Raw genomic sequence first — 11,175 nt, forward strand, 5'->3', positions numbered from 1 at the left:
CCAAGCTCAGTGTTTTTCTATAACTATCTCAGTCATACTGAAAAGATTCTGTACTCACCAAAATCCCATATTTCGGATTTTTGAATATGGGAGACTCAACCTGTGCTAACACTCAGTACCGACTCCTCTCACCATCACTGGATTCCAGAACCTCCGTTTACATAATCAAACTCATCATGGCCCTACACATGACACTGGGCAATATTTTTGAAAGATATAACTGATATCGATATATCGTTCATATCTTTCAGTGTGTATGCTACAACGATGAACGATGCGCGTCCCCGCAATTGTTCATAGTTAATAGTAACATAGTAACATAGTTAATAAAGTTGAAAAGAGGCAAAATGCCCATCGGGTTCAACCTGTATTCTGTATTAGCTGAGCTCACTATCATGTCCCTGCTGAAGTAATGTTTTTAGGATTAATTAACAACTATAATTCATGTAAAAAAAAAATGTTTTAAATGCTGTAACCTTGGATATCTTTTTTAGTTAGAAATTTATCTACCGTATATACTGGAGTATAAGCCGACTTTTTCAGCACTTTTTTTTTGTGCTGAAAAATCCCCCTTGGCTTATACTCGAGTCAGTACAGGGAAGGAGTGGGGACACGGAGAGCAGTCAGTGCAGTGTGAAGGAGGGACACGGAGGAGGGCACAGCGCGCGCCTCTCCTGTGTCCCTCCTGCGTCTCCAGCGGCAGTGGCGGGTCTATTAGAGGAAGTACCCGTTCGTGAGCTCTGATTGGCTCACGAACCGGCACTTCATTTTACAGACCCGCCGCGGCCGCCGGATCCGCAGGAGAGGCGCGCGCTGTGCCCTCCATGTCCCTCCTTCACAAGACAGCACGGGAGCGGCGGAAGGTAAGTAACTGGCACTGGGGGAGCATATTTGGCACTTGGGGGGGTGCATATCTGGCACTATGAGGGCATATCTGGCACTGAGGGGGCATATCTGGCAGTATGAGGGGGCATATCTGGCACTATGAGGGGGCATATCTGGCACTGAGGGGGCATATCTGGCACTATGAGGGGGCATATCTGGCACTATGAGGGCATATCTGGCACTGAGGGGGCATATCTGGCACTGTGAGGGGGCATATCTGGCACTATGAGGGGGCATATCTGGCACTATGAGGGCATATTTGGCACTGAGGGGGCATATCTGGCACTGAGGGGGCATATCTGGCACTGTGAGGGCATATCTGGCACTGTGGGGGCATATCTGGCAGTGTGAGGACATATCTGGCACTGTGGGGGGCATATCTGGCAGTGTGAGGGCATATCTGGCACTGTGGGGGCATATCTGGCAGTGTGAGGGCTGTGTACGGCTAGAGCTGCATTTCCCACCCTAGGCTTATACTTGAGTCAATAAGTTTTCCCAGGTTTTTGTGGTAAAATTAGGTGCCTCGGCTTATATTCGTGGCGACTTATACTCGAGTATATACGGTAATCCGTTTTTGAATGTATTTACCGAGTCTGCCATTACCACCTTCTCTGGCAGGGAGTTCCAAACCTTTATTGCCCTAACTGTGAAGAACACTTTCCTACGTTGTGTGCGGAATTTTTTCTCCTCTAACCTCAGTAAGTGCCCATGTGTCCTATACTATAAACAATCATCGTTTAAACATGCAAGCCAATTTGGACGATATTGATGTATGTAATGTCATATTGTCCAAATCGGCCATCGATATCGTCCAGTGTATATGCAAAAATTGTTGATGAAGATATCAACAAACGATAATATCGTTGGTCGGTTTCATTGGCCAAATCGCCCAGTGTGTAGGGCCCTTAAGTCCCAAAGTCTCCCTCCTAGAACTCATATTGACTTGACTTAAACACTCAATGGCTGGTGCTATTTGCATCCAATATATGTAAGTAGGGAAATGGTATAGAGGAGACTCAAAGGACCTCCTACTATACACGGGGCACAAGGACAGGGCAATCTTAACATATAGGCACACTGGGCAGCTGCCCAGGGAACCGATAGTTTAGGGGCTTTTAAGCAGTAGCGGATCTTGCCACGGGCAAGCAGGACTTTTGCCCGGGAGCCGCCTTCCGGAGGGCGCCGCTCCATGGCAAGATCCGCTACTGTGACCCCCGCTGTGTCCCCCGCTGGTCCCCAGATGTGAAGGGAACTAGACGCTACGCGTCTAGTTTCCCTTCGTGGAGAGGACCTTTGCTGTGCGGTGCGCGATGACATCATCGCGCACAGCATTGTGGGACTGACAGACGCTAGGGGTCATATTTGACATCTAGTGTCTGTGTATGGTGTGCTATGGGAGAGACATCATGACGTCTCCCCCATAGATCCGAGGAGACGAGCGGCGCCGGCGGAGGTCTGCAGCGGTCAGGAGCGGGGATTGTAAGTATTTTTTTTTTGTGTGTGCAAGGGGCGCTACGCTACAGGGGGCACAAATGGGGGCACAACTCTACAGGGGGCGTAACTGACCACGCCCCCTGTATGAAGCCACGCCCCTATTCTCCACCCGGGGCGCCAAAAGAACTAGGACCGGCCCTGCTTTTAAGCAGGGATGGGTTGGTGCCTATCATAGCAACCAGGCAGCATTTGATATCATCTTGTATCAATGACAGTAAAGGGAAGCCTATTGGAGTGACCAGCAGATCCTGGGACGAAGAAGACAAATAAGAATAGAAGATAGGAAGAAGAAAGATGAAAATATAAGAAGAAAGGATCCTGGAGAACTGCAGGAGGGGCTTGGCGTGGTTTTTTACCCTGCGTGCTAAGATATCCAGGCTTGGCCCTGCTCAGTAGGAAAGGGAGAAGAAGAGGGCATACTGTATATGGGAGAAATTATGAGGACCAAATTTTAAGGTGGCAGATATAGGGATGTGTATAGGAAAATAAGAATTTACTTACCGATAATTCTATTTCTCGGAGTCCGTAGTGGATGCTGGGGTTCCTGAAAGGACCATGGGGGAATAGCGGCTCCGCAGGAGACAGGGCACAAAAAGTAAAGCTTTAGGATCAGGTGGTGTGCACTGGCTCCTCCCCCTATGACCCTCCTCCAAGCCAGTTAGGTACTGTGCCCGGACGAGCGTACACAATAAGGGAGGAATTATGAATCCCGGGTAAGACTCATACCAGCCACACCAATCACACCGTACAACTTGTGATCTAAACCCAGTTAACAGTATGATAACAGCGGAGCCTCTGAAAAGATGGCTCACAACAATAATAACCCGATTTTTGTAACTATGTACAAGTATTGCAGATAATCCGCACTTGGGATGGGCGCCCAGCATCCACTACGGACTCCGAGAAATAGAATTATCGGTAAGTAAATTCTTATTTTCTCTATCGTCCTAGTGGATGCTGGGGTTCCTGAAAGGACCATGGGGATTATACCAAAGCTCCCAAACGGGCGGGAGAGTGCGGATGACTCTGCAGCACCGAATGAGAGAACTCCAGGTCCTCTTTTGCCAGGATATCAAATTTGTAGAATTTTACAAACGTGTTCTCCCCTGACCACGTAGCTGCTCGGCAGAGTTGTAATGCCGAGACCTCTCGGGCAGCCGCCCAAGATGAGCCCACCTTCCTTGTGGAATGGGCCTTAACCGATTTAGACTGTGGCAGGCCTGCCTCAGAATGTGCAAGTTGAATTGTGTTACAAATCCAACGAGCAATCGCCTGCTTAGAAGCAGGCGCACCCAACTTGTTGGGTGCATACAGTATAAACAGCGAGTCAGATTTTCTGACTCCAGCTGTCCTGGAACATATTTTCAGGGCCCTGACAACTCCTAGCAACTTGGAGTCCTCCAAGTCCCTAGTAGGTGCCAGGCACCACAATAAGCTGGTTCAGGTGAAACACTGACACCACCTTAGGGAGAGAACTGGGGACGAGTCCGCAGCTCTGCCCTGTCCGAATGGACAAACAGATATGGGCTTTTTTGAGAAAAAACCACCAATTTGACACTCGCCTGGTCCAGGCCAGGGCCAAGAGCATGGTCACTTTTTATGTGAGATGCTTCAAATCCACATATTTGACTGGTTTTAAACCAATGTGATTTGAGGAATCCCAGAACTACGTTGAGATCCCACAGTGCCACTGGAGGCACAAAAAAGGGGTTTGTATATGCAATACTCCCTTGACAAACTTCTGGACTTCAGGAACTGAAGCCAATTCTTTCTGGAAGAAAATTTACAGGGCCGAATTTGAACCTTAATGGACCCCAATTTGAGGCCCATAGACACTCCTGTTTGCAGGAAATGCAGGAAACGACCGAGTTGAAATTTCTTTGTGGGGCCTTCCTGGCCTCACACCACGCAACATATTTTCGCCACACGTGGTGATAATGTTGTGCGGTCACCTCCTTTCTGGCTTTGACCAGGGTAGGAATGACCTCTTCCGGAATGCCTTTTTTCCCTTAGGATCCGGCTTTCCATCGCCATGCCGACAAACGCAGCTGCGGTAAGTCTTGGAACAGACATGGTACTTGCTGAAGCAAGTCCCTTCTTAGCGGCAGAGGCCATAAGACCTCTGTAAGCATCTCTTGAAGTTCCGGGTACCAAGTCCTTCTTGGCCAATCCGGAGCCATGAGTATAGTTCTTACTCCTCTACGTCTTATAATTCTCAGCACCTTAGGTATGAGAAGCAGAGGAGGGAACACATACACCGACTGGTACACCCACGGTGTTACCAGAACGTCCACATCTATTGCCTGAGGGTCTCTTGACCTGGCGCAATACCTGTCCCGTTTTTTGTTCAGACGGGACGCCATCATGTCCACCTTTGGTATTTCCCAACGGTTTACAATCATGTGGAAAAAACTTCTCAATGAAGTTTCCACTCTCCCGGGTGGAGGTCGTGCTGAGGAAGTCTGCTTCCCAGTTTCCATTCCCGGGATGAAAAACTGCTGACAGTGTTATCACATGATTTTCCGCCCAGCGAAAAGTCCTTGCAGTTTCTGCCATTGCCCTCCTGCTTCTTGTGTCGCCCTGTCTGTTTACGTGGGCGACTGCCGTGATGTTTTTCCCACTGGATCAATACCGGCTGACCTTGAAGCAGAGGTCTTGCTAAGCTTAGAGCATTATAAATTTACCCTTAGCTCCAGTATATTTATGTGGAGAAAAGTCTCCATACTTGATCACACTCCCTGGAAATTTTTTCCTTGTGTGACTGCTCCCCAGCCTCTCAGGCTGGGCTCCGTGGTTACCAGCATCCAATCCTGAATGCCGAATCTGCTGCCCTCTAGAAGATGAGCACTCTATAACCACCACAAGAGAGACACCCTTGTCCTTGGATATTGGGTTATCCGCTGATGCATCTGAAGATGCGATCCGGACCATTTGTCCAGCAGATCCCACTGAAAAGTTCTTACGTGAAATCTGCCGAATGGAATTGCTTCGTAGGAAGCCACCATTTTTACCAGGACCCTTGTGCAATGATGCACTGTTTTTAGGAGGTTCCTGACTTGCTCGGATAACTCCCTGGCTTTCTCTTCCGGGAGAAACACCTTTTTCTGGACTGTGTCCAGAATCATCCCTAGGCACAGCAGACGTGTCGTCGGGATCAGCTGCGATTTTGGAATATTTAGAATCCACCCGTGCTGATTGTAGCAGTATCCGAGATAGTGCTACTCCGACCTCCAACTGTTCCCTGGACTATGCCCCTATCAGGAGATCGTCCAAGTAAGGGATAATTAAGACGCCTTTTCTTCGAAGAAGAATCATCAATTCGGCCATTACCTTGGTAAAGACCCCAGGGTGCCGTGGACAATCCAAACGGCAGCGTCTGAAACTGATAGTGACAGTTCTGCACCACGAACCTGAGGTACCCTTAGTGAGAAGGGCAAATTTGGGACATAGAGGTAAGCATCCCTGATGTCCCGGGACACTATATAGTCCCCTTATTCCTGGTTCGTTATCACTGCTCTGAGTGACTTCATCTTAATTTGAACCTTTGTAAGTGTTCAAAAACAAATTTTTAGAATAAGTCTCACCTAGCCTTCTGGCTTCAGTACCACAATATAGTGTGGAATAATACCCCTTTTCTGTAGTAGGAGGGGTAATTTAATTATCACCTGCTGGGAATACAGCTTGTGAATTTTTTCCCATACTACCTCCTTGTCGGAGGGAGACTTGGTAAAGCAGACTTCAGGAGCCTGCGAAGGGGAAACGTCTCGACATTCCCATCTGTACCCCCGGGATACTACTTGTAGGATCCAGGGGTCCTGTACGGTCTCAGCGCCATGCTGAGAACTTGTCAGACGCGGTGGAACGCTTCTGTTCCTGGGAATGGGCTGCCTGCTGCAGTCTTCTTCCCTTTCCTCTATCCCTGGGCAGATATGATCTTATAGGGACGAGAGGACTGAGGCTGAAAAGACGGTGTCTTTTTCTGCAGAGATGTGACTTAGGGTAAAAAACGGTGGATTTTCCAGCAGTTGCCGTGACCACCAGGTCCGATGGACCGACCCCAAACAAGTCCTCTTCCTGTATACGGCCATACTGTGCCGTTTGGAATCTGCATCACCTGACCACTGTCGTGTCCATAACATCTTCTGGCAGTTATGGACATCGCGTTTATTCATGATGCCAGAGTGCAAATATCCCTCTGTGCATCTTGCATATATAGAAATGCTCTATAGTCAATAAAATACTGTCCCTGTCAAGGGTATCAATATTTTTAGTCAGGGAATCCGACCAAGCCACCCTAGCTCTGCACATCCAGGCTGAGGCGATCGCTGGCCGCAGTATAACACCAGTATGTGTGTATATACTTTTTATTATATTTTCCAGCCTTGTCAGCTGGTCCTTGAGGACGGCCCTATCTATAGACGGTACCGCCACTTGTTTTGATAAGCGTGTGAGCGCCTTATCCACCTTAAAGGGTGTTTCCCAACGCGCCCTAACTTCTGGCGGGAAAGGGTATACCGCCCATAATTTTCTATCGGGGGGAACCCACGCATCATCACACACTTTATTTAATTTATCTGATTCAGGAAAAACTATGGTAGTTTTTTCACATCCCACATAATACCCTCTTTTGTGGTACTTGTAGTATCAGAAATACGTAACACCTCCTTCATTGCCTTTAACGTGTGGCCCTAATAAGGAATACGTTTGTTTATTCACCGTCGACACTGGATTCAGTGTCCCTGTCTGTGTCTGTGTCGACCGACTAAAGTAAACGGGCGTTTTAAAACCCTTGACGGTGTTTTTGAGACGTCTGGACCGTACTAATTGTTTGTCGGCCGTCTCATGTCGTCAACCGACCTTGCAGCGTGTTGACATTATCACGTAATTTCCTAAATAAGCCATCCATTCCGGTGTCGACTCCCTAGAGAGTGACATCACCATTACAGGCAATTGCTCCGCCTCCTCACCAACATCGTCCTCCTACCTGTCGACACACACGTACCGACACACAGCACACACACAGGGAATGCTCTGATAGAGGACAGGACCCACTAGCCCTTTGGAGAGACAGAGGGAGAGTTTGCCAGCACACACCAAAAACGCTATAATTATATAGGGACAACCTTATATAAGTGTTTTCCCTTATAGCATCTTAATATATATATAAGCATATCGCCAAATTAGTGCCCCCCCTCTCTGTTTTAACCCTGTTTCTGTAGTGCAGTGCAGGGGAGAGCCTGGGAGCCTTCCCTCCAGCCTTTCTGTGAGGGAAAATGGCGCTGTGTGCTGAGGAGATAGGCCCCGCCCCTTTTTCGGCGGCCTCGTCTCCCGCTCTTAACGGATTCTGGCAGGGGTTAAATATCTCCATATAGCCTCCGGAGGCTATATGTGAGGTATTTTTAGCCAAAATAGGTATTCATTTGCCTCCCAGGGCGCCCCCCTCCCAGCGCCCTGCACCCTCAGTGACTGCCGTGTGAAGTGTGCTGAGAGGAAAATGGCGCACAGCTGCAGTGCTGTGCGCTACCTTTAGAAGACTGAGGAGTCTTCTGCCGCCGATTCTGGACCTCTTCTTACTTCAGCATCTGCAAGGGGGCCGGCGGCAAGGCTCCGGTGACCATCCAGGCTGTACCTGTGATCGTCCCTCTGGAGCTGATGTCCAGTAGCCAAGAAGCCAATCCATCCTGCACGCAGGTGAGTTCACTTCTTCTCCCCTAAGTCCCTCGTTGCAGTGATCCTGTTGCCAGCAGGACTCACTGTAAAATAAAAAACCTAAGCTAAACTTTCCTAAGCAGCTCTTTAGGAGAGCCACCTAGATTGCACCCTTCTCGGCCGGGCACAAAAATCTAACTGGCTTGGAGGAGGGTCATAGGGGGAGGAGCCAGTGCACACCACCTGATCCTAAAGCTTTACTTTTTGTGCCCTGTCTCCTGCGGAGCCGCTATTCCCCCATGGTCCTTTCAGGAACCCCAGCATCCACTAGGACGATAGAGAAATGGGGAATGTGGGAGGGGGGGAGCCTAGGATCCTTAAGAAAGAGGAGAAGGCAGTCGTGCAAGCTTTTAGAAGATGCCTCCCATCATTGGATATGAGCAAATGGGGGCAAGGTCAGGTCGTCTGCAATATGATGGTGGCATGGCCGTGACCAGTGAAAGGTACCTGAGTACCCCTTACCTGCCTTTGCCCTCCATCCTATTACCCTTTCACTGTCACACACACCAGTTGCTAAGCAGACCAGCAGTGAACGGACAATGAAGTAACTTCATGCTGCAACAACGTCTTTACTTCCTAGTTGCCATGCCAGTACCTAAAATGCTGTATAATTATTATGACATCATTGACTCTGATTAGCTTTTGCCCTTTATGTGCCTAAGGTGCACAGTGCCAAGTCTGGAGTGGAGAAACGCGTAGTCTTTCACATACTAAGACGATTTCCTGCTGAATGCTGGTATTGTATGCCTTTGCCTCCTGAACTGCTGTTTGTCAAGTTTCCAAAATCAGGAACAATCTTGACTGATTTACGAGTATATGCTGCCAAATTGTGTTCTTTTGGTATGCATAACTAAATTTTACTCTGATTAAATAAATTAATGATATCTTTTAATACATATGGTTGCCCACTTTTTTTTTTTAAACTAAATGTGTCGATTATACCTGTGACAATTTGGTTAATTGAAGGAAAAGACGCAGAAGAATTGTAAAAGTCTTGTTGGTGGTTCTGGCTCCGAGATTTAATATGGCAATAATTAGAGATGTGCGGTTCGGTTCTCCACCCACATTTTGTGGATCTGAAGTGAGCCAAAACCTGGTCTGGATCTCTGGAGAAGATCGGAACCGAACAGAGTCTGGGTTCGGATCTACCTGCAGTTCGGAATTCGGATTTTAAATAAAAAATCCAGATTCAAAACCAGTGATGCAGTTTTGTCAAAACCCAAATGGGCAAGTGCAAATCTCTAGCAATAATATTAAATGCAAAACACTTCTGTTTTTTCATCTGAAACTGTGGATCTCTCATGCTGTCTTGCAAACAGCAATTTTTTTTTAATACTGAATTTATGGACTTTACATTTATAGTACATGCAGGGGCATTTTAAGAGAGGAGGGGACACGCATGCAGCCTCCATTGCGGGCCCCCCCAGGAGCTAGTAGACTCTGCCATAGTGCCAGAGTGTACTGCACATGCGCAGGTCTCCGGTAACATGGTGCCCGCGCAAATCACTCGCGGCGGCCTGCGCAAATCACAGAGGCGGCCATTTTCGAAGTGATTTGTGCCCGCATTACAGGGCTGTCGCTGCGGGACTCTGGAGGGGTAAGTATACTCTATGAGTGCAGTGTGTGCGCTGTGGGCCCTCCCATGCCCAGGGGCCCGTGTGCACCACACACACACTGCACCCATTATAGAAACGCCTATGAGTATAGGGTTAATTATACTCAGAAATAAATAAATAAATAAATAAAAAATATAAATCATACAGTAGCACGCTCCTCCTGCGGTCCTGCGCCTTATCTCCACATGCTTCCAAACAGTGAATGTCTGTCAGTAATCTGATTGGTGGATAGCTCCAGCCATGCACCAATCGGAATGCTGACAGCCATTCACTGTCTGGCTACAGGCTGGGAGGCAGGTAGAGAGTGAGGCCTTGCTGCTCTGATTGTGTGACCACCCGACCTTGCTCAAAGATCCCTAGAATTGTGGGGCCCTTGGCATCTGCCCAGTGTGCCTATACGTTAAGCTATCCTAGGCTGCAGCAAGGCCTGGCATAACTCTTGGCAGCCCTTCTTACAGTACCTCTAGTATTGTTGTTTCCATGACAGAATGTTACCCTGACCTGGAATCCCAATTAACCTGCCATTAATTCCTTTACTTTTCTCCGTGTAAAATCCTCTTTTAAAAAGACACAGGGTGAGATGCGTCGTTGCTTGGGGAGTGATAAAATGGAGAGAGATAAAGTACCAGCCAATCATCTCCTAACTGTCATTTTCAAACACAGCCTGTAATATGGCATGTAGGAGCTGATTGGCTGGTGCTTTTTGTCTCTCCATTTGATCACACTTCAAGCGATGATGCACATCTAGCCCACTATACAGTATTTGACACTTTATATAAATTACAGGATATTTCGCTGCTTTCGTAGATTATAACATATCAGATATTTCCGGGTTTAGTGGTAACTATGTCTCACGACTACAGAATCTTCTTGCAGCAGTTTGTTCTACTCATTTGGGTAAAAGCAGGATAACTTTTATTTAACAGTATATCCACTTTGTGACCCAGTGAGACAGTCCCTGCATTATTAATTGTACATGGCCTCACAGCCATATGTGGTCTGTGTGTATTCAAGTGGAGACTTGTTGAAACATAATCGCGCTGGACATTGAAGTCCTCTACAAATGAACTTCTGTGACTCCTTAAAAACAGTGTAAATTTGCCATTAAGAGTCCAAAAAGTGTTGCGGGGAAAATATAATACCAGTGCAATTATTGTTAAACCGTTTCCATTTGGTAGACATCAGGGTATTGCCAGCTTCCGCCCGTTTTTACACTTGATGGTACTGCGGGATCAGTACTAAATCCCGCGGATGGAATCCCGGTGGTCGAAATACCGACGCCGGAATCCCGACCACACAATCCCGACAGGGGTGGCAAGCGGAGCGCAGCCTCTTGCGGGCACGCTTCGCTCGCCACCCTGCGGGAACGGTGCCTCGGTACGCTCGGCACACTAATGTATTCTCCCTCTATGGGTGTCGTGGATACCCACGGAGGGAGGATATGTCGGGATTGTGCCGGTCGGGATTCCAG

The sequence above is a fragment of the Pseudophryne corroboree genome, chromosome 6 (assembly GCF_028390025.1).
Source record: "Pseudophryne corroboree isolate aPseCor3 chromosome 6, aPseCor3.hap2, whole genome shotgun sequence".
Lineage (NCBI taxonomy): Eukaryota > Metazoa > Chordata > Amphibia > Anura > Myobatrachidae > Pseudophryne > Pseudophryne corroboree.